The sequence below is a fragment of the Anguilla anguilla genome, chromosome 11, assembly GCF_013347855.1.
Source record: "Anguilla anguilla isolate fAngAng1 chromosome 11, fAngAng1.pri, whole genome shotgun sequence".
In the NCBI taxonomy this organism is placed as follows: Eukaryota; Metazoa; Chordata; class Actinopteri; order Anguilliformes; family Anguillidae; genus Anguilla; species Anguilla anguilla.
The window spans coordinates 2024311-2046925 of NC_049211.1; the positions used below are offsets into that span (position 1 = coordinate 2024311).

The window sequence follows — 22615 nt, forward strand, 5'->3', positions numbered from 1 at the left end:
AATATGCACTTGTATGAATGCTGGTGCAATTCATACAAGTACATATTCCATAGTTGGAATTGGGGAAATGGCTCGAAGACTGTCGTCTTCGTGATATAAAATTCTCATATGACGACTTTGATTGATGTTTTACATCAGGACACCTGCTGGCATCTATGATTGACATCACATTCCGCTTGGAACTAGTCCGACTGTGGGGAGTAAAGGGTGCACGCGGCCAGCTGAACCACACACTGGAGCGCCGAGCTTCTCCAGACCGGTCACGTGTCCGAAAGCAATGCTTTTTTACACATCCCCAAGCGAGGAAGACAGCGCGAGCGAGAGCGAGAGAGAGAGAGAGATAGAGAGCGAAAGCGGTGTAATCCTAGCATTGTTTGTGCGCAGCTGAGAACGCGTGCGGAAGACCGTTGTTTTCATCTCTTTTTAATTGATTCGGCTCATCTCTCAGTATAATTTTAAAATAAAAAAATCTGTAATTTCTTTTTTTTTTGCTTACACGTTTTAAACAGTTCACATCGAACTGCGCGAGGTTACCCACCAGCTGAGTTTATACCGTTATCAGGTGCACGCCCTGCTTCCCGGGACTTCTCCGCTGTGACAGGCTATCCAGGAGGAGGCTGTTGCCACATTAACGGTAAGATTTCAATCCGCACAACATGTACAGAGCATGTACAAGCTTACTGCTTGTGTTTGTCATATTTCTTAAGCGAATGATATATTTGCCAACGTGCCGCGCGCACGAAGTGGCTCTTCACGTTGAACCCTCGCGCTCGAACAACCACCCAGTTTATCGCGTGTTCGGATTTTAAATCTAAATAATAACGAGATAACGCATAACGGCAATTCTTTAGCAAACAGACATTTGTCATTTGTGCCGTAATTCTGCGCGCCGCTCTTTCCTACTCAGGCACACTCAGGTGTGTACATTTTTGGCAGCTGCACAACGGCAAGATCTGAAACGTTTGCTTGGGTCGCGCAGCAGTCGTCGCTCTTCCCCCGAGTGCAAAATGCGCCCGTTAGCCAGTATATGGAGCTCATTGTGGGTAGGGCAGAAAGTGCCAGCACTGGTAGGCTCTTCAATAAATTCCGTAGCCTGTAGAATTACATGCCACTCGGTCAAGTGTGGAGAAGCATTTACGTGAGTCGGGATGGCGCGCTGGAGGTGATTGCACTCTAAATTACATCCGGATAACTGTCGGCATTAATTCAAGCATATTTCTAATGTCTAAAGTGATTCAGCGATAGATGGTATATTATATTAAAGCCGCTGAACACGGGCCAACGTTGTTCTACCGGGGAACATTTTCAGTGAGTTTTGTGTCTTGAGAACGCGGAGGGGGCGGAGCTGTTGCGTGATGGGGGCCGGCCAACGCTGACCTGGCGCAGCGGAGAGTCGAATCGTCGACCGTTGTTTCATGAGCCATTACCTGCAGATGTGCAGTCCTCATCTCGTCATATCACGTGACAGGCGTGGCCTTTCTAGATAAATAGTCTTCTCTCAGTTGCATTTAACGTTTTCCCCGGTTTCAGTCAAACCTTGCGTTCAGTTCATATATTAAATTAATTACATATTCTTGCGACTGTTCTGGATCCTGTAACAGAGACTGCGAGGCTCCCATAAGGGTCCTGAGGGCGTTCTGCTGTGTGTCAGTACCGGTCACCTGTTTAAATTTGCGCTTTTCTAATATTATTGCGCATGGGGGAAAAAAAGAATAATTCAACAGAACACACAGAGGATTTGATTACCATTGATCTTTTTAGCATTAAGTATTCTGCAATAGGAGCGATGCTGCAGCAGCTTTTGAGTGTGAAAGAAGACGTGTAAAATCCCTTTTGTTATTGTGCGGTTTTGTTATTGAGATAGTTCTCATATGTGCGCTGTACAATCACGACGCACTTTACATCAAAAAAAATCACATCAGTGCCGTGCTCACATGAGTCAGACAATAATGACGCTCTCGGACTTGACTGCATTTTTTATTTCTCTCCATTTTATGAGTTGATTATTTATTATTATGTTCAAATGACAGAGTGATTGTTGACCCAAAATGTGTGTTAAATATGATGTACTACGCATCCAAAGGAAGAGTATTTAAGATATTCACAGTCTGTATCGGGGATCTCAAACTGCAGTCCTGGAGGGCCGTGGTCTCCGCTGGTCTTTGTGGTTTGCTTTCAGTCAGCAGCCAATCATGGCCTCAGAAACAAGGTGTGCAGATGCCTCAGCCAATCAGATTAAGCGCTGAAGTTCAGGAACACAGCAAAAAACCAGCAGGGACAGCGGCCCTCCAGGATTTCAGTTTGGGGCGACATAGCTCAGGAGGTAAGAGCGGTTGTCTGGCAGTCGGAGGGTTGGCGGTTGGCTGGCCTATCTACGTGAACCTGCATCCACCGACAGATGGCATCATTTTCACTCATTTCCAAGTCGCTAAGCCATGTAATGTAGCTGAGTTGAAGGTTGAGTTGGAAACCATGCCAACATCAGTCAGCCGATTAACCAATCCCTGTTATTTGTTTAAGGATGTATACCAGTATACCCATATGTGTGTCTGAGCGTGTCTGTGTGTCTGGGTTCCTGGCTCTGCGTGTACAAGTATAGTTGTGAATATCTGGGCTGGACTACAAGGTTTGGCTGCTTTGTAGTCTGTGTGCCTTATCACAGAGATCTGTGATTGGTTCAGTCCTACATCAACATAATGCAGTTGCCATAGCAATTTGCCTTTGGAGTTTTGCACTGGGAATTTCAATCTGGAGCAAAACAGAAAAAAAAACGGGGATAGAAAGTGGTTCCAATATAAAGTTTGTTTTTATTTATTTCAGATTTTTTTTGGGCGGGGGGGCATTAGTGATACTTTTGTCATTTTTAATCACCAGTGAGGGGGTCTGCTCCTTTCCTCTCACCCAGTCGCTCGTCCCTTTTGCTCCAGACACAACTCCCGCTAAATTCGGCTCCTGTACATCGCACGTCTCACAGAAAAAGGTGCGGGAATCTGAATCTGAATCCAAATCCGACTCCGAATCCGACTTTGAATCTGAATCTGACTCTGAATCTGACTCTGAATCTGAATCTGAATCTGAATCTGAATCTGACTCAGAATCTGAATCTGACTCAGAATCTGAATCTGAATCTGACTCGAGCTGCGGTAACCGTATCAGACAGCCCCGTGCCGGAAGCATCCGGCTGTCATACCTTTCACCTGGAAAAATGTGAAACTGCATCAGCGAGCGGAGCCACGAGCCAACATGGCCGCCCTGATGGACAGAGAAACCTGGACTGAGGCACGAGGGCGGGGGGGGGGGGGTGTTTCTCCCTGTATTTTCAGTATGGGACTGCTGTCACGCTGTGTGTAATCTCACACGTTCCCTTTCTCCAGAGGATAAGATAAGACCTCTGCCTTCCCCCCCTCCTTTTGTGGGTCCCAGTGACAGAGGCGCGGGGGAATTGATCTTTCGTTTGGCTGGTGAATTCGGCTCTGGAGGAAGGAACATCCCTCTTTAAGGGCCTCTGATTCGATGATGAAAACACTTGTAAAGAAGAAAAATCTGGTCCTGAGTCCGAGCTAAAGAGGCTTAGGCTTGTGTCCTTTTCCTGATCCTTTTGGGTCCAGAGGACATTTTTGCCTCAAAACAACCGATTCTCCATCAGCTAGCCGCTTTTCTGAAGCAGATAAGATCAAAACATCCCAGATTATGCCCCCCCCCCTCCCCCCTCTTGTTTTCCCTCCCCTGGCGGGGGGTCTGTTTCAGGTTTTGGGTGAGCAGTGAGCGGTGGAACCTGTGGCTCAGTTAGCTTTAATTGGACGGATCGCACCTGGTGAAGGGGAGTGAAACTGGCTGAAGCCTCGGCATGCCGCCGCGTCGGGGGGGTGGGGGGTGGGTGCTGGGGGGGGGGGGGGGTTGGCCGTCTGTCGAGCCGTGTGAGAGGGCGGGGCTTCGCCAGCTGCCCAGTCGCTATCCCGTGGCTGCGTTGGCGGGGGAACTGGGTCTGTGCGGCTTAAAGTCCTCAGCTCTGTCTGCTTTCCTCCTCTCCTGAGTGTGTGTGTGTGTGTGTGTGTGTGTGTGTGTGTGTGTGTGTGTGTGTGTCTGCTTCCCTCCTCTCTCTCTCCTGAGTGTGTGTGTGTGTGTGTGTGTGTGTGTGTGTGTGTGTGTGTGTGTGTGTGTGTGTGTCTGCTTCCCTCCTCTCTCTCTCCTGAGTGTGTGTGTGTGTGTGTGTGTGTGTGTGTGTGTGTGTGTGTGTGTGTGTGTGTGTGTGTGTGTGTGTGTGTGTCTGCTTCCCTCCTCTCTCTCTCCTGAGTGTGTGTGTGTGTGTGTGTGTGTGTGTGTGTGTGTGTCTGCTTCCCTCCTCTCTCTCTCCTGAGTGTGTGTGTGTGTGTGTGTGTGTGTGTGTGTGTGTGTGTGTGTGTGTGAGTGTGTGTGTCTGCTTTCCTCCTCTCTCTCTCCTGAGTGTGTGTGTGTGTGTGTGTGTGTCTGCTTTCCTCCTCTCCTGAGTGTGTGTGTGTGTGTGTGTGTGTCTGCTTTCCTCCTCTCTCCTGAGTGTGTGTGTGTGTGTGTGTGTGTCTGCTTTCCTCCTCTCCTGAGTGTGTGTGTGTGTGCGTGTGTGTGTGTGTGTGTGTGTGTGTCTGTGTGTGTGTGTGTGTGTGTGTGTGTGTGTGTGTGTGTGTGTGTGTGCTTTCCTCCTCTCCTGAGTGTGTGTGTGTGTGTGTGTGAGTGTGCGTGTGTGTGTGTGTGTGTGTGTGTGTCTGCTTTCCTCCTCTCCTGAGTGTGTGTGTGTGTGTGTGTGTCTGCTTTCCTCCTCTCCTGAGTGTGTGTGTGTGTGTGTGTGTGTGTGTGTGTCTGCTTTCCTCCTCTCCTGAGTGTGTGTGTGTGTGTGTGTGTGTCTGCTTTCCTCCTCTCTCCTGTGTGTGTGTGTGTGTGTGTGTGTGTCTGCTTTCCTCCTCTCCTGAGTGTGTGTGTGTGTGTGTGTGTGTGTGTGTGTGTACGTGTGTGTGTGTGTGTGTGTGTGTGTGTGTGTCTGCTTTCCTCCTCTCCTGAGTGTGTGTGCGTGCGTGCGTGTGTGTGTGTGTGTGTGCGTGTGTGTGTGTGTGTTAAAGTTTCAGTGGCTGTCTTGGCAGATTTTTCAGTAAATGAAAAGTGTGATTTTAGCTCGGGTTGCATTGTAGTGTAATTCATCAGTGGCCGTAAGTGTCTGTGTTTTATGAGATCCTCCAAAAGAATAATAAGAAGGAAAAATATAATTTGTGTCTGCAATGACTTCGGGGAATTGCACACTACATTTGCTTATTGGTGCTGGAAGTCTTCTGTTGTAGTGCCCTTGTAGCACTTTGTAAAGAAAACAAGTTTGATTTACAGCTAATCCATAATATTGGTGTTTTATATGGATTTTTTCGTAAGGCTGGATTTTAGTTTTAGGTTTTATTACTTTTTTTGTTGCCTTCCTGAAATCGGTTTCTGAGCGGATGCGTGATTAGCATAGCGCTGTACCTGTCCCATTAAATCAGGGTGCAGCCCTGGCGCCCCGCCTCTCCGCCCCGCCTCCGTGTCAGACCTTAATTATCATTAGTCTGTTATTAGTCACACCAGGACAGCAATTAAATTCCTCGCTGGGACGCTGAGGCGAAACGAAATCCCCGCCACGTCCTTCCTGTGCGGCTAATTAACCTGCAGCCGCATCTGCTGGACCTGCCCCGAGGCTGGCCTGCCTGTCTGAGGTCACACTGGCTGGTCTTAGAGTTCAGTTTGAAGCTCTGCTTAAATTAAGAACGCCAAACAAACAAACAAAAAAAGTTCGGACAAATCGGACACACGTCGCCACGGTGACTCATAGTTTTATTTTCCTTGATAAAGATGATGATGATGATGATGATGAGCCCTTATGAAGGCCTCACGAGGATGATGATGTCATCGTAATGGTTTGTCAGAGATTAAATGTATTCAGACCGATGCGCCCCTCTCAGGGTATGCTGTGCGTTGCTCATATTTGAAAGATTACAGTCTCTGCAGAAACACTTTTGTCTTCTCGTGCTTGTTGTTCTTCAGCATTAGAGAGCATTTTCTCCCCCAAACTGACCACTTCCACGGAGAGTAATCTGTGTTGTAACTAATGCACCATGAGTCAGTTTATTTTCAGGATTATGCTGAATATGAATGCTTAATGAAGTCTGCTATGTCTCACGGCTGTCAGCAGGAGAAGAACTGATTTTGTCAGACTCCCCACCCCACCTCACCACCTCACCCCCCCCCGACCCCCCCCCCCCCCCCCCCCCCCCCCCCCCCCCCCGCCCCGCATCGAAAAATCCGCACCTCAAAAACAACTCGTTCCGCCCGGAAGGCTTTTAAAAAAAAAAAAAAAAAATGTGGCAACTGGGTCAGCGGAGGACTCCGGAATGCGTTACCGGGAGGAAAATCTAATGGCTTAAGACAAGGACGTGTGTGTCTGGCACTAACGCTACGGTGCTTTCACCCCCCCGGCTGCTGTTTCTGTGGTCTTTTAAGGGCATGTGTTTCTGGCCCAGGGAGGGCAGGTGGGGGGGGGCGGGGGGTATGGAGGGCTGCGGTGTGGAAGCGGAGGGCGGGCTCTTCGGCAAGGGTCTGGCGGTGGGACGGCCTGCCGCTCGAACCCGAGTCTGCGCGGGGAGGGGGGGGGGGGGGGTCTGGGGTAGGGGGCGCATTTGGGGTGGGTGGCCACCTAAGCCCCAGGCATCAGTTCTGCTCCGGACGATTTAATTGGCTAATTAGATCTCCACCTTAGCTAATGCGTGGTGAGCATTTCTGGCACAAAATGGCTGCCGTGCATCACCCAGGTGGGGGCTACACACTGGTGGTGGGTGAGGTGAGCTCCCACTCATCACTATAAAGCGCTTTGAGCATTCAGAGAAGTGCTGTATAAATGCGATGATTCGTTCGTTCGCTCGTTCGAAGTTCCGCTCTGAAAACCCGCCCCGTTTGCTAGCGGTCTGGGAGCTAGCGCTGCTGAGGAGAAAGCCTGTCTGGCTGCTGACCGTAACGCTGGGCAGGCCCGACTCCAGACACTGCTCCTTTCAGACTGGGAAAAAAGTATTACGCTTTTTCGTTTATTTATTTATTTTTTTGGAAGTGCCTGTTGATTTCCAAGTGCGATTGTTTCTCGGGGGCCAGGCCGGTCTGTAGCATTTTAGGAAAAAGATTCTCATCCAACTTTGTGTGCGTAAAAATTAAAACAACTTAAATGTGCATGCCAAACAAGTTTATTTTCATTATTATCTTATAACATCATAACTGGATAAGGTAAAAAAAAATGAAGTAAAAAAACTCGCAGCCAGTTACTGGGATTGGAGTCAATTCAGGAAACTGATTGAAATTCAGTTCAGGAATTATGGAAAAGATGTCCATAATGTTCTATGGAGATTATTTGCATTGACTGTATTGACTAAATAGTTTCCACCCAACCATAATGGTCACTTAATAGTCCATTTCCACCACAAGCGTTTTACATCTGAAAGGACATAGAGGTTAATGTGAATAAGTATTTTATTTTATACACTAAGTGACCATCCATTGCTTTTAGTATCTATCATACAATTGACTTAATTACATCACATTTATATGCAGTCTCAGCCAAAGACACTTAAAATATGGGGGAAATATTAAGTGAATTCACATGATTGATAAGAGCTATTAATATAGTGCCTGACCTTGCTAATGGCCTTCCCACACAGGTGAGTATTGATGCAATATAATATGTATAATATGTAATATGTACCCTAATATAAATGCGTGTATTTACACGCATGCAAGTATGTAAATATGTACATTCTACATCCCTAATAATCTCTGCAGCATCTCATGATCTACATCCATAAATCTATTTGTAATTTTTATGAAACCATTTTCGCATAAAAATATAAGGGCAATATTTATGAGAAAATGATCTCGTAAAATTTAACTACCGTCCTGACTGCTACCACGTATGAGTTATGTAATTATTTAAATTCCGTCGCTGAGCTGTTTCTGAATGCAGTTCTTTATGCTGTTTAATCTACAGCATAGTTATTTTTAAAAATAATAAATAAATAAATCAATAAATTTGTATATCCAAGCGCACACCCAGCACATTCTTCCCTGAGTCCTCTTTTTTTTTTTTTTTTAGCCAAGGGGGAGGGGACTACTGGCTTCCAGGAATGTGATTGGATTAAAAAAAGAAAGCGTTTGCGTTGGACTCCGCCAGCCTGCAGTATTAGAATGCTGTTTTGGCAGTGATTACAGTGAAGGCTAATTAACATGCCCCCCAAAAATCCTCTGTACTTAAGGATCTCAGGATTCAATTGAAATCAGCAAGTCGTTTTTAAGTGCTGGTTGATGCAATAAAAACACTCTTAACTAAATTACACGCTGTATTTGAGCGTAATGATCAGCGGAGTCAGTCAAAAGTGCGCACCCCTTAAAGTGAACGAGCCGCTTCGTCGCGGTTTACCTTCGTACCGAGCGCAGGAACGATGTTTTAATCCTTGACTGAAAAGCAGTGTTGATTTAAACCGATTTATTAAGTGTTGATTAAAAAAAAAATGGAGATATTTCATGTGGGACAGAAATCAGAAATCATGAGTAAAAATGTTGGTGATGACACCCAATTCAGTTAAACATACGCAAGAGGCATTTTACTGCCAGACGGCAATTTTTTAATGAATTAATTCTAAAGGCCTTTTCAGTTTGGTTGTCCCATTTCCTTTTATTTTAATTCTGTAGGTGGTGGTGGTGAGCTTGGACCGAGCTGGCTGTGTCACATAGAGCTGTGGCACAGAGCGTAGAGCTGTGTCGTGTGAAGATGGCGCAGGGCGTAGAGCTGTGTCGTATGAAGATGGCACAGGGCGTAGAGCTGTGTCGTGTGAAGATGGCACAGGGCGTAGAGCTGTTTCGTGTGAAGGTGGCGCAGGGCGTAGAGCTGTGTCGTATGAAGATGGCACAGGGCGTAGAGCTGTGTCGTGTGAAGGTGGCGCAGGGCGTAGAGCTGTGTCGTGTGAAGATGGCACAGGGCGTAGAGCTGTTTCGTGTGAAGGTGGCACAGGGTGTAGAGCTGTTTCGTGTAAAGATGGCACAGGGCGTAGAGCTGTTTCGTGTGAAGATGGCGCAGGGCGTAGAGCTGTGTCGTGTGAAGGTGGCGCAGGGCGTAGAGCTGTTTCGTGTGAAGGTGGCACAGGGCGTAGAGCTGTTTCGTGTGAAGGTGGCACAGGGTGTAGAGCCGTGTCGTGTGAAGGTGGCGCAGGGCGTAGAGCTGTTTCGTGTGAAGGTGGCACAGGGCGTAGAGCTGTGTCGTGTGAAGGTGGCGCAGGGCGTAGAGCTGTTTCGTGTGAAGGTGGCGCAGGGCGTAGAGCTGTTTCGTGTGAAGGTGGCACAGGGCGTAGAGCTGTTTCGTGTGAAGGTGGCACAGGGCGTAGGGCTGTTTCGTGTGAAGGTGGCACAGGGCGTAGGGCTGTTTCGTGTGAAGGTGGCACAGAGCGTAGAGCTGTTTCGTGTGAAGATGGCACAGGGCGTAGAGGCGAGGGCAGCGCGGCCTCTCGCATTACTGATGTTAATCCCGATTTAACGAACTCCGAGCCGTCACTCCTGATCTCCGAGCGGGAGTTCCCAAGGCTCGGTCACTGGGGGGTGGGGGGGGGGTAAATTTAATTGCACTCTGGCCCTCATTAAATGAATTAGCTGCTGCGCTGAAATGCTTTATTCCGTCCTCGTTGCCCTGGGAAAATTTGGAGAAGAAGACTCGACACACATCAATACTTCCTGGAAGACAGCCCTGGAGGGGCTGGGTGCAAAGGATCTTGGGAAATGCTGTGGATTTAATTAACATTTTCTTTAACCTTTAATTAGAAACGAAACCTAAGAAACAAAATGCTAGTGTAACTCTTTTTTTTTTTTTTTGGCAAATTAAAATTCTGGCAGTTTTCTGTAATGGCCTGAACTTCACACAGCTGTTTTTTTTTAATGAAGCAGAAACTGTACTTGTTGAAGAAGAAGAAGAAGAAGAAGAAGATATACTTTATTGAACCCCGTGGGGTAATTTGTCCTCTGCATTTGACCCATCCTTAGTTACCTAGGAGCAGTGGGCAGCTGCCTCTCTTCTGCTGCGCCCAGGGACCAACTCCAGTTCTGAGGCAAGTGCACCCGCAGGAGCGCACCTGACATGCATGTCTTTGAGCATGGTTGTTTTTGTACATCAGAGATTAGGAAGAAGGTTGATTGAATGCAGGCTTGTGTCATATGATTGTCAATTTACTACATGGACCAAGTGAAGACACCATACTGACCTCATAAAAATATGATCTCCACGTTCAGTATAAATCAATAACTCTTTCGTGACGTGCATGTGCGATGCCAGTGGCTGGTAGTCAGCAGTCCTGAGTCTTCAGCTTTTCAAACAGAAGATTCACACCTGGGAAAACAGGAAGTTAGACATCCCTTCGATTCAGCGACTCCAGATGGATAATAATTGATTTGACAGGAAGTATTGACAGAGGTGTGTACAGCGTGATCATTTGACTGTATCAGATATCCTAGTTACATCCAATTGGAAAAACATCCCTGGCGGTGTTGTCCTGATTATTATGTCCTGACCGTGCCTGGAATTTCAAGGCACATTTAAGAAAAAATGAAACAGACCAATCCTCTTCTGCATCATAGTCAGGCTATGCTAGCTGGCTAGCTGCGACTGGAGGTCAGGCGGGGTGGGGGGCTTCGTCGCAGACGTCGAACGGAGATGTTTTGAAGCGAGCGACAGAGCAGACGACCCACAGGCAGTGAAACGGTGGTTTTTCTGACGTGTTTCTGATGGATGTATGGAGACTGGGCAGCCCCCCCCCCAAACGGTAATCACAGAATACATTACCCTGGCCTGGGGTGGGGTGGGGTGGGGTGGGGGGGGGGTTATTGCACTGGACCCTCATCACGCAAGAGAGTGAAATCACATTCTGTTTTCAGAGTCCCGTTGGGATTTCTGGCTGCTTCCGGGGGGTGGGGGGGGTGGGGGGTGGGGGGGCGACGGGGAGAGGGGTAATTCGGTGTGGCCAGATCAGGGCTGAGTCACACTGCCGTCGTCCTCAGCCCCTCAGGGGCAGCATGGGGGGGGGGGGGAAGGCGAGAGAGTGGAGTTGGCGAGTAGCTTTTCTCCTTGGGAGAGGAGATTGGACCTGACAAGTTTACGATTTCTTGCCCCTTCTGGAAGATTCCGGCTCGGGGCTTTGTGGGTGTTTAGAATGCAGTGGCGGGACTGTTTCCCTCAGGCCACTGTGAGAGGCCATTTCCTGCTAATCAGCCCGGCCACTTCCTGTCCTCTTCCAAGCTCTTCCTTCCATCCTTAGGTTAGGCTACTCTACCCTACCTTCCATCCTTAGGTTGGGCTACACTACCCTTCCTTCCATCCTTAGGTTAGGCTACACTGCCCTACCTTCCATCCTTAGGTTAGGCTACTCTACCCTACCTTCCATCCTTAGGTTGGGCTACACTACCCTACCTTCCATCCTTAGGTTAGGCTACACTACCCTTCCTTCCATCCTTAGGTTAGGCTAGACTGCCCTACCTTCCATCCTTAGGTTAGGCTACACTACCCTACCTTCCATCCTTAGGTTAGGCTACACTACCCTACCTTCCATCCTTAGGTTAGGCTAGACTGTCCTACCTTCCATCCTTAGGTTAAGATACTCTACCCTTCCTTCCATCCTTAGGTTAGGCTCCACTCTCCTTCCTTCCATCCTTAGGTTAGGCTACACTACCCTACCTTCCATCCTTAGGTTAGGCTACACTACCCTACCTTCCATCCTTAGGTTAGGCTCCACTACCCTTCCTTCCATCCTTAGGTTAGGCTACTCTACCCTACCTTCCATCCTTATGGTAGGCTAGACTTTGTTAATCCCAGTAGAATAATCTCTCTGTCACCTTGAGCCTGATGTATAAAGAACACAAGAAACATAACAGACAAGCATCTTTACCGCAAATAATGGCGGTATTGAAGCTCACTAAAATCAAGCATCTGAAATACATATTGGAAAAATGGATTTCTTTTTTTTGTTTTCTCAAAGTGAGTTTATGTCCAGCTGGGCCCCATTACCATAAACAAGGAGCATGGCCACTGGCCTGAGGCTCGAGCGTCTTGTGTTCACAAATTCACTTTGTGCCAACTAATCAATCGGATATATTCCCCCCCCGCTTTGAAAAACTAACATCGCTCTCATGAAACAGCCTCTGAAACTGGGACAGGTCTTGTACACAGAGGACATATATTTACAGACGCTGCAGGGTCTGGCTTTAGAAAGCGTTTATGGTGTCAGCTGTTGTTATTTTCGTTAATTTGAGTGTGAAGCTCATTAGCACGTTGCTGGCCATAATGGGCAAAGGAACTGGGCTTGTAACCTAAAGGTCACAGGTTCGATTCCCGGGTTGGACACTGCCCTTGTACCCTTGATCGAGGTTCTTATCCTGCATGGCTTCTGACTATATCCAGCTGTATAAATGGATGCAATTTAAATGCTATGTAAAATGTAGTGTACGTTGCTCAGCATCAGATGCTTGTAATACTATATGCTATATGCTAAATGATAAATGTAATGTAATGTAACATGGGCTTGTCTGCTGAGCTAAAGACCAAGGTTCTCATCCAGAAGAACGAACGGCCCTCTCATTCAGGCTCGTAGCTGGACTCTGGCTCTCTTGTGTCAGTCCTGTTTGTTGCACATGTTGAGAAGATGCGTTTGCATGCGTTTGCATGCATGCATGCACATGCGCATGAACAGACGCAAAGAATGCTGTGCAATGTGTAACACTGCGGCACAAAGACACTGGAATGCTTGGTTTTGTTTTTGTCATATGACCTCCAGTGACCGCACAAACGTGCAGTCATCAGCACATCTTAGCATTGCGGCTTTTCACAAAGGACGCCCTCGGTCAGAGCGAAGTGCCGTTGTGTGGCATCCAGGGTCCTAAGGTCCTGGCTGCTGCTCCTGTTGTGGCTGTTTCTTGCATATTTTACAGGAAGAGAACATTTGCTCCACAAATCAATGAAAAAAACCAAATCCTGATCCAAATCCAAAAATGCAGCCTAGCTTAAAATAAGACCTTATTTTAAAAGTGTTTTTCAGAAAACAGAAAAGCAGAGAAAAGCCCCAGAGAAACAGAGCCCTGCAGCGGTATGTAGTGAAGGTGATGAGGTCAGGTAACAGCCCCACTGCCGTGCAGACCGCACGTGTGATGTTGTTTATGCACACGCATGCACGCACACACACTACCCCAACATGTACACACACATATACACTGTGTACCCACACACAAATACAAACATTCTACACTCACATGCACGCACACACGCATGTGCACACACACACACACACACACACACATACAGGCTCTGTAGTGAAATTCGGGTGCACCCCTGCTCTCTCTCTCCCTCTCTCCCTCTCTCCCTCCCTCTCTCTCTCTCTCTCTTTTTGCTGATGGAATACCGGGGGGATAAGAGTGTCAGTTTGATCGGATTCGTGCTGATCTCACGCTGGCAGATCTCCCGGTGCGTGTTGCTGCTTCTGTCGTCTGAATTTCTCTTTCATATTTAGGGTGACACTACCTGCCTTGATATTCATTGCTTTGTACATTTATTAATTTATATTTCTTATTGTTCTGGCTAGTAGAGACTTCTTGTGAACCTGGAGTCTAGATTTCGGTGCAACCACACAGTGTACTTTGAATTTAAGAAAGGACTAGTTTTACCCTTTTTCTTTATGAAGGAACCTGTTACTTATTATCTAATTAGTTTTTTAAATTACAAGTAGCATCAAACTCATCTGGCAGGGACTTTTACATTTAAGAATAGCTTAAATGTAATAATTCATAGTAATTCATATTCAGGAAAAAAACATATATAGTGTGTGAGGCTGAATGTGGATGTGGGGCTGAATGTGGGTGTGGGACTGGATGTGGGGCTGAATGTGGGTGTGGGGCTGAATGTGGGTGTGGGGCTGGATGTGGGGCTGAATGTGGGTGTGGGGCTGGATGTGGGTGTGGGGCTGAATGTGGGGCTGGATGTGGGTGTGAGGCTGAATGTGGGTGTGGGCCTGAATGTGGGTGTGGGGCTGAATCTGGGGCTGGATGTGGGGCTGGATGTGGGTGTGGGGCTGAATAGATGAGGGACTGAATGTTCTGTGCAGCTGTAATACCGACAGTAACGAGACTAAATAATATGTGACGTGTGGAATAAGAAACCACAGGGATGCTCAAGGGTGTCTGAAGAAATTAATTTTTCAGTCACACTTTAAAGTTAGAAAGGCATCTTAGAGATTCAGCCTTTGGGGCAGTAATTAATTGCCAGGCCAGTATGTCTGGCTGATGACTCGTGTTTAAAATGTTTGACTATTTGAAAAATAATATTTTATAATATCCACAGACTCACAGATATTTTGAAAGATAAAAATGTTTGGCTGCAGCAAACGGCAGTTTCAACAGCTACTGGATCCCTATATGGTGAGGGCTTAATTGATTGCATAATTGCAGAAGATTGTAGGTGCAGGTGTCAAATCTTCAGTCAATAAGCAGCGATTATTTGTGCTCTATTTCAGTTCTGTTCCCCTCCAAGTCGGTGGATTGAATGTGCATTAATGCCCAATGCGTGCAAAATGTTATCCTTCGTGCTGTCTTCGAGTATTTGAAATATGGTATATATAATAGAAATATAACATATAAAATATTTCAGACTTGTTTCTGCCTTTTCTTTGCTCTTCATATGTTATTGCACAATATTTTTTTTCCCCCACATCATCTATATATCCTCTGCCTGTGTTTTATACATATTGCAAGAGGAGATCTGAATGTTAACAGAACAGAAACACTTTTATTCTTCTACAGTATTGGAACTTTGCAAATCCTTTGCAAAAAAAAGTGAACTTAACTCTGATATTAGAGGCTTTATAAATATCCCATCAGTCAGCCAGGCTGGATTGTCAGGCCTGTACATTTAGTGCTTTACCTGGTCTGTTGTGTTCAACCAGACCACTGTTCTCTTTAATCGTGTTCTTTCTTTCTCTTGCTCTCCCCATGAGTCCCCCCCTCCCCCGCTCCCTCTCTCCATCTCCCTCCCTCGCTCCACCCCCCCCCCCCCCTCATATATTTACCTCTTCTATCATTCTACCTTTGTTGTATCTGCAAGAATGTCTCAAAGAATAAAGATAAGCACGACCTTTAAAAACTTCGCATTAGTATTCCGGAGGGCCGCTCCTTCAGATGAGTACCCCTCGTCCTGCGCTGGGGCTTCCGATCTGAACCGATAACACCAACAGGAAACGCCCGACCATTTTTACACAGGATAATTCTTTGCCCACGGCCCAGAAACCCCAGTTATTCATAATTCATATCGGTTTCTGCTTATTCTCCACCGCGTTTACGGTCGGCGTCCGGCGGGGTTGTGGCCGATCGGGAAAAGTTTTGCCGGTGATAAGCTCCCGCCGGCAGATCTGCGCTGTGATTGGCTATCGCACAAAACAAATGGCTTTTCTGTGTTCGCTGACCTTTCCGGGAGCAGGTCCGGGGGGACGGCCGTAAACTCATTAATCAGGAGGACAAAAGACGGAGAGAGAGTCCTTAACAGAAGCCAGAGCTGAATCTGGGAACCGTACAGTACATCCCCGATCAGCCCCAAATGCTAACAAGCTCCTGGACGTCCAGCCCAAATGACTCAATTACTCTTTGTCCACCTGAAGCGAACGGAGGTAGTCTACTTCCTGCTCGAGTGGGGGACGCAAACAAGCCAGCTAGCAGGGTACGCTGTCAGTTGATTAAGATGGAAGCTTCATTAAATAATGCTTACTAAGCACTCATGTTGGAACAGCAGCAGTGTGTAGATTTTGGCAGATCCTAATGAGATCAGCATCAGGTTTTGGAAGCAGTCGTTCAGAAAATGGACAGTGCCAAACTTATCTTATCTAAAGGCTACTGGACCTCCACTTTATAAATGAACTTTGTCCATTGCTCTCCAAGCTCAGGATCAGTCCTGTCGTAAGGAATTTAGAAAAACTTAATCTCCCATGATGCAACTGAAAAAAATGCACAAGCAGTGTGGGGAATGCAGGGGTGTCTAGTCTTATCTGAAAAGGGCCAGTGTGGGTGAAGGTTTTTGTTATAGTCCAGCACTAACACACCTACTTATCATTACATTACATTACATTACAGGCATTTAGCAGACGCTCTTATCCAGAGCGACTTACACAACTTTTGTACATAGCACTTTACATTGTATCCATTTATACAGCTGGATATATACTGAAGCAATGCAGGTTAAGTACCTTGCTCAAGGGTACAACGGCAGTGTCCTTACCCGGGAATCGAACCTGCGACCTTTCGGTTACAAGCGCAGTTCCTTACCCACTGCCACACTTATCAAGGTCTTGAAGGTGTTTGGAGGAGGGGGGGGGGGCTTTTAGAATGCATGGAGGGGGGGGCTGTCCTGAGGCAGAATAACCCCCCCGGGGGACAGTGCCTGTGTTTCCCTTTGGGTTGTTTTTTAGCTAGCTTTCCTTCTCTCCGTCTTTGAAAAATCTTCCACAGGTTCACTAATAAAATAAATAAATAAATAAATAAATAAAAATCAAGGGCTTGAAAGTTCTGTCGAATGGTAAGTCTTTTTTTAGATTTTGGTGATTACCTTGAAAAGCTGCGCGTCTTCATTTTGAAAGGTCGATTATGCCCTTCGAGGCTGATTATGGAGCAGAGTTCATCTCCTACTCCAGATGATTGGGCTTTGTTCTGGCTCTGAGAGTGCTAATCCTGAAGAGCTGACTTTCAGGGGTGGATTTAGGCCTTTTTATTTTCATTTTTTACACTGCATCATTGAGGATGTACAGCCTGAAGCATGAGGTCATCGAATCTTTGGGACCTTCAAAGGATTTCAAAGATTTATAGATTTGTTGTGTAGTTACGTACGGGAATTCCGATTTAATACCGTACATCCAACTGCATGTGCTCCGTAAATGCTATATAGAAGCTCACTTAAATAGGTACATTCAAGCAACGACAAACTTAATTAAAAAATTTTTAAAAACCCCACAGTTTTCAGTGACACTCGGTCGCCGTGGAAATGGCTGTCGGTTAGTCACCCTCGACATTTGGTCCAGCGCCTCTGAGCGGACGCCTCAGCGAGGAGAAGCAGAGATTGATTGATTGCGCTGTTTTTATCTAAATGTCACAGCGGAGGGAGGACTGTCGCGGTGCGGCTGGCTAAAGATCGTAGAGGCGTGGCGGGGGGGCGGGTGAGGGGGCGAGCGGGGGTGGGGGGAGGGGGGGGTTACAGACACAGCGCTCTCAGCCACTGATGGACTGAGGAGGGCTTATTGACCCCCCCTGAGTGCAGTTCTGAACGTCCAAAAACAATGATTAACCCATGAGGAGCGCTACTGCCGCACCCCAGCCACCGTGAACGAGAGGAAGCCGACGCCTGGTTTGCACAGAGAAGGGCGGTTTTATTCACAGGAGGCTACTGAATACTTATAATAAACAAATAGTGGTGGCTGCTCACTGTGGAGTCGCTGGTTCGAGCCCCTGGAATAGGGATGGTGACTTGTATCCGGGTCCCTACGCTAAGAGAAACTGATTGTGCTGTTGGGTGCTTGAGCAAAGGTCCTTAACCCAAAAATCTGCTCCTGGGGGGGAGCTTTACCCCTCTTCTCTTTCTCTCTCTCTCTCCTGTTTTTCTCCAGGGCATCTCAAAGGACCTACCCTATTTAATAAAGGATTAAAAAAGGGAACTTACATAGGCAGCTTCTCTGGAGGAGAGGAGTTTTTTATATGGGTCTGCGGAATTCTGAATAAGAAAAAGACTTTATGGCGCTTGTGGCGAACAGCGCCCCCCACTGGAGACTGGAGGGACGTGACCAGGAGGGGATTCTCCCTGATGTGCACCACGTGGGGTTAAATCTGCGTTCTGTTGCCCCTCTTCTGCCCTCCCCCCATCCTCCTCTTCTCCTCTCTCATGTGATATTCCATCCCTTAATCGCATAAGAAATCTTGAGTTCTCTGCTTTAGAAAGCGTTTGCTATTCATTCGAAAAAAAGTTCTCTTAATTTGCCACTTTCATTGTGACTTAAGTTATTTTCTTTGACGCATGTCTTAAGCTCAGTGATTTAAGTATTGGTTGTGCATAGATTTTTTAAAATGATCTTTTCGGTTAAGAGGGGTGCGGAGGTGGGTGTTGGGATAGGGGGGTTTAAAATGGCTCCCTGTAAAAGCTCCCTGTTCCTGAGGCCGTGTGGTGTTGGGTGTATTCCGGGCAGGGGGCCGTGTGGTGTTGGGTTTATTCCGGTCAGGGGGCCGTGTTTAACACTGGCGTGGGTGTGCGGCCCTCTCCGCTGAAATGATTTCGCGGCGTTATCTTCCCTTTGTTTGCTCTCCCCAAGCCCCCCGCCCCGCTCCCGGGCTGAATCATTTATACCAGTCAGCTCTGGGGGAAATTGGGCCTCGGGGACCGTAGATGGGTCTGGATGACACGGCAGCCCGAGCCTGGAGGTATTTTTGGGGGTTTGCTGAATTGTGAGATTCGCGCTCCAGCGAGGAAGTGATAGCACCGTATCGTATCGACACTGAGTTTCTCCTCATGAGTCCTTATGAAAGTCTCACGGGGGAATTTTCTATTTATTGTTGCCTGGTGGGGGGTGGGGGGGGGGGGGGTTGTGAATTTATACTCTATTAAGAATGGAATAGTCCAATTTATGCAGGGAAAAGGTCTCCTATCAAACCATCATTTTGAAATATTGTGAAATAATGGATAATAATTTTTTTCAGGATTTTCTATATCTTTGCCAACTCATTGAGAACTCAGAACTATATGGCTCTGTTTGCAGACAGACAATAGGAGCCTCAAGCATAAGAATCTTCTCACCCCACATGACAGCATTTGTTGTGCCATACATCTCTGTCAGTGAAAGCATGTCGAGAAGGGAATTCCAGGTGCTTTATCTGATACTTTTTTTTGACAAACAAACTGTCAGAAGGACCCTATGATTCTACCCTCTGGAAACATTGAGATTTAAGAGGTTGACAAGCTTGGAAAATTGATTTTAAAAAGTAGATATTTCTACAGAAGGAGTCTTGTTATTGCTTACTGAACCAGTCACATTACATTACAGGCATTTATCCAGAGTGACTTACATGACTTTTTCTTTTTAGCATTTACATTGCATCCAGTTATACAGATGGATATATACTGGAGCATTGTGTGTGGGGGGGCTGGGGAAGGTCGGTGGGGGTGGGGGGGTGTGTGGGGGGGCTGGGGAAGGTCAGCAGGGGTGGGGGGGTGTGTGGGGGGGCTGGGGAAGGTCAGCAGGGGTGGGGGGGTGTGTGGGGGGGCTGGGGAAGGTCGGCGGGGGTGGGGGGGTGTGTGGGGGGGCTGGGGAAGGTCGGCGGGGGGTGGGGGGGTGTGTGGGGGGGCTGGGGAAGGTCGGTGGGGGTGGGGGGGTGTGTGGGGGGGCTGGGGAAGGTCGGCGGGGGTGGGTGTGTGTGTGGGGGGCTGGGGAAGGTCGGTGGGGGTGTGTGTGGGGGGGTATGCTGGGTGAGCGGGAGCACATGTCTACGAGCCGCGACACGGCGAAGCAATTAGGGGCAATTAGGGGCCTATAAATAACCACGGTAATTACAACTCGCTCATCTCAGACACGGAGCGAGTCTGCTCCTAACCGCTCCTAACCCGCTCCTAACCCGCTCCTGACCCGCTCCTAACCCACTCCTAACCCGCTCCTAACCCACTCCTAACCCGCTCCTGACCCGCTCCTGACCTGCTCCTAACCCTAACCCTAACCTGCTCCTAACCCGCTCCTAACCCGCTCCTGACCCGCTCCTAACCCGCTTCTAACCTGCTCCTGACCTGCTCCTAACCCACTCCTAACCCGCTCCTAACCCGCTCCTAACCCGCTCCTAACCCGCTTCTAACCTGCTCCTGACCTGCTCCTAACCCACTCCTAACCCGCTCCTAACCCGCTCCTAACCCGCTCCTAACCCGCTCCTAACCCGCTCCTAACCCGCTCCTAACCCACTCCTGACCCGCTCCTAACCCACTCCTAACCCGCTCCTAACCTGCTCCTAACTGCTCCTAACCCGCTCCTAACCCGCTCCTAACCCGCTCCTAACTGCTCCTAACCTGCTCCTAACCCGCTCCTAACCCGCTCCTAACCCGCTCCTAACCCGCTCCTAACCCACTCCTGACCCGCTCCTAACCCACTCCTAACCCGCTCCTAACCTGCTCCTAACTGCTCCTAACCCGCTCCTAACCCGCTCCTAACCCGCTCCTAACTGCTCCTAACCTGCTCCTAACCCGCTCCTAACCCGCTCCTAACTGCTCCTAACCTGCTCCTAACCCGCTCCTAACCTGCTCCTAACCCGCTCCTAACCTGCTCCTAACCCCGCTCCTAACCCGCTCCTAATCTGCTCCTAACCTGCTCCTAACCTGCTCCTAACCCTAACCTGTTCCTAACCTGCTCCTGACCCACTCCTAACCTGCTCCTAACCTGCTCCTAACCCACTCCTAACCTGCTCCTAACCTGCTCCTAACCCACTCCTAACCTGCTCCTAACCCTAACCCTAACCTGCTCCTAACCCGCTCCTAACCCGCTCCTAACCCACTCCTAACCCGCTCCTAACCCGCTCCTGACCCGCTCCAGAAATGCCGATAGCAGATGTTTCTGGAAGTGCGCGTGCTGACATGGGGAAACTACTGCTCACGACCCACACACCCCCAAATTTAAAAAAGAAATGTATCAGGTTGGGTATTTTCCAGAAACTCGTGATGGCGGTACTGGACGGGCAAGGCTGAGCTTGGGAGTCACTGAAGAGCGTGAAGTGTCCTGTTGCTGTGTGGAGCAGTGGTGGCAGCGGGAGGGCGGCAGCGGGGGGGGCGGCAGCGGGGGGGGGGTCAAATTTAATAAGGCCCATGTCCTTGCCGGAGTGGCGCCTCAGAGGGGAGTCCCTCAGTCGTGGCGGGGGGGGGGGGGGGGAGGGTGCGGCTGCAGACCCCTCAGGGCAGATGGTAATTGGCTTCTGACACGACCCCCCCCCCCCCCCCTCGGGGCAGGAAGTCATTAGCTGGGGAAAGCTGGCTCTAATTAAGGCTTGGGCAAGGGGGGGGGCGCAAGAGCGATTATCGATTGCAAATTGGGTCTACTGGTCTACTGCGATCCTGAGGCTGGTATTTAAACCTATGGGATGGACTGTGCTCATTTATCCCAAAGAGTGGGTAAGACTGTGCAGGATGCCGTGGTTCTCTCAACATGTTGTGGGCTCGGCTTCTTGTTAAGCAGGGATGAGAAGCCGAGCCTCTGTCACGCGGACAGAGGATGATGAGTGAGCTTCCCTTTACTCTTCCTCCTTTCTTCCTCGCTCTGATCTGGAAATGAAGCGGGCAGCAGAAGAATCGAGCTCCCCAGAAGAACACTGGGTCTTAGAATATTTCTCTCCCGCGGGTGAACCCAAGGTTCGGGGGGGGGGGGTGGGGGGGCTGAAGTTCACAACGCATCACAGTACCAGCCATCACCTCTCCGTTAAGCTCCCCCCCCCCCCCCTTTTCTCATTTAATGGTTTCTTCCAGTTCTGAGATGGTTTAGTCCTGTCCTCAGGAGCCGTGCAGTTTGGTACGCTTTTCCCTCCCCTTCACCCCAGTTCAGAACGCACAATCACGCTCGAGCAGCGATGCCCACCGCCACCACCGCCATCGGCTTGGGAGAACGCAGACGACCGCACGCTGGCCTCTGACGTGCGTCGCTGTCACTGCCGCGACTTTTCACGTGGTGGGCGACAGGTCACGCTCACACAGACACGAGTCAGAGGAGAACACGCATGCGGCTCGATGGGTCAACTCGACCACCAGGGGTCACTCATGAGCGACGGTGTGACATCATTGTTCTGGCTGGCTGAAACCCTCCCACCTAGACCAGTGCAGTGTCGCATCATGGTTAGGGAATGACCCTCTCACCCGGACGGCAGTGTTGCATCATGGTTAGGGAATGACCCTCCCACCATGACCGCAGTGTTGCATCATGGTTAGGGAATGACCCTCCCAACTGGACAGCAGTGTTGCATCATGGTTAGGGAATGACCCTCCCACCATGACCACAGTGTTGCATCATGGTTAGGGAATGACCCTCCCACCATGACCGCAGTGTTGCATCATGGTTAGGGAATGACCCCCCCAACTAGACAGCAGTGTTGCATCATGGTTAGGGGCTTTTTCACCCTTGAGCACAGAGCACTTAACCTGCAATGCTTCAGTATCTGTCTAGCTGTATAAATGGATAGTATGTAAAAAAAGAAACTAAATGCAAAAGTTGTGTAAGTCATTCTGGGTAAGAGCGTCTGCTAAAATGGCTGTGATACATCCCTGGGTGATGCTAGTGCTAATCGAATCATAGCCCATCCAGGCGCTAGTGTTTTAATAGGATGAGTCTCCATACAGCCCGGAGGCAGCAGTGGGCTCAGATACAGAAAACATCAGCAGAAGGAAACTCGGCGGCGGCAGGCTAGCCCTGCCAAAGAACGGAGACGCCAAACTTTAATGCTCACTTTACCCTGCAGAAGGAGAGGGTAGAGTTTCTTGATTCCATATACAATCTTTTTCACGGCGCGTCTTAGCGCT

The 22615-nt window shown here is 48.6% G+C and overlaps 1 protein-coding gene across 4 annotated transcripts in view; it reads left to right on the plus strand.

Moving 5' to 3' along the window:
- Positions 1-298: 298 nt before the first annotated feature.
- Positions 299-22615, plus strand: part of LOC118207422 (rap1 GTPase-activating protein 1-like) — a 119438-nt gene continuing 97121 nt past the window's right edge. For all 4 annotated transcript variants that reach the window (XM_035380969.1, XM_035380968.1, XM_035380974.1 and 1 more), the window contains exon 1: positions 299-634. The gene's annotated coding sequence lies outside the window, so the exon portion shown is untranslated. The remainder of the gene's footprint in view (positions 635-22615) is intronic.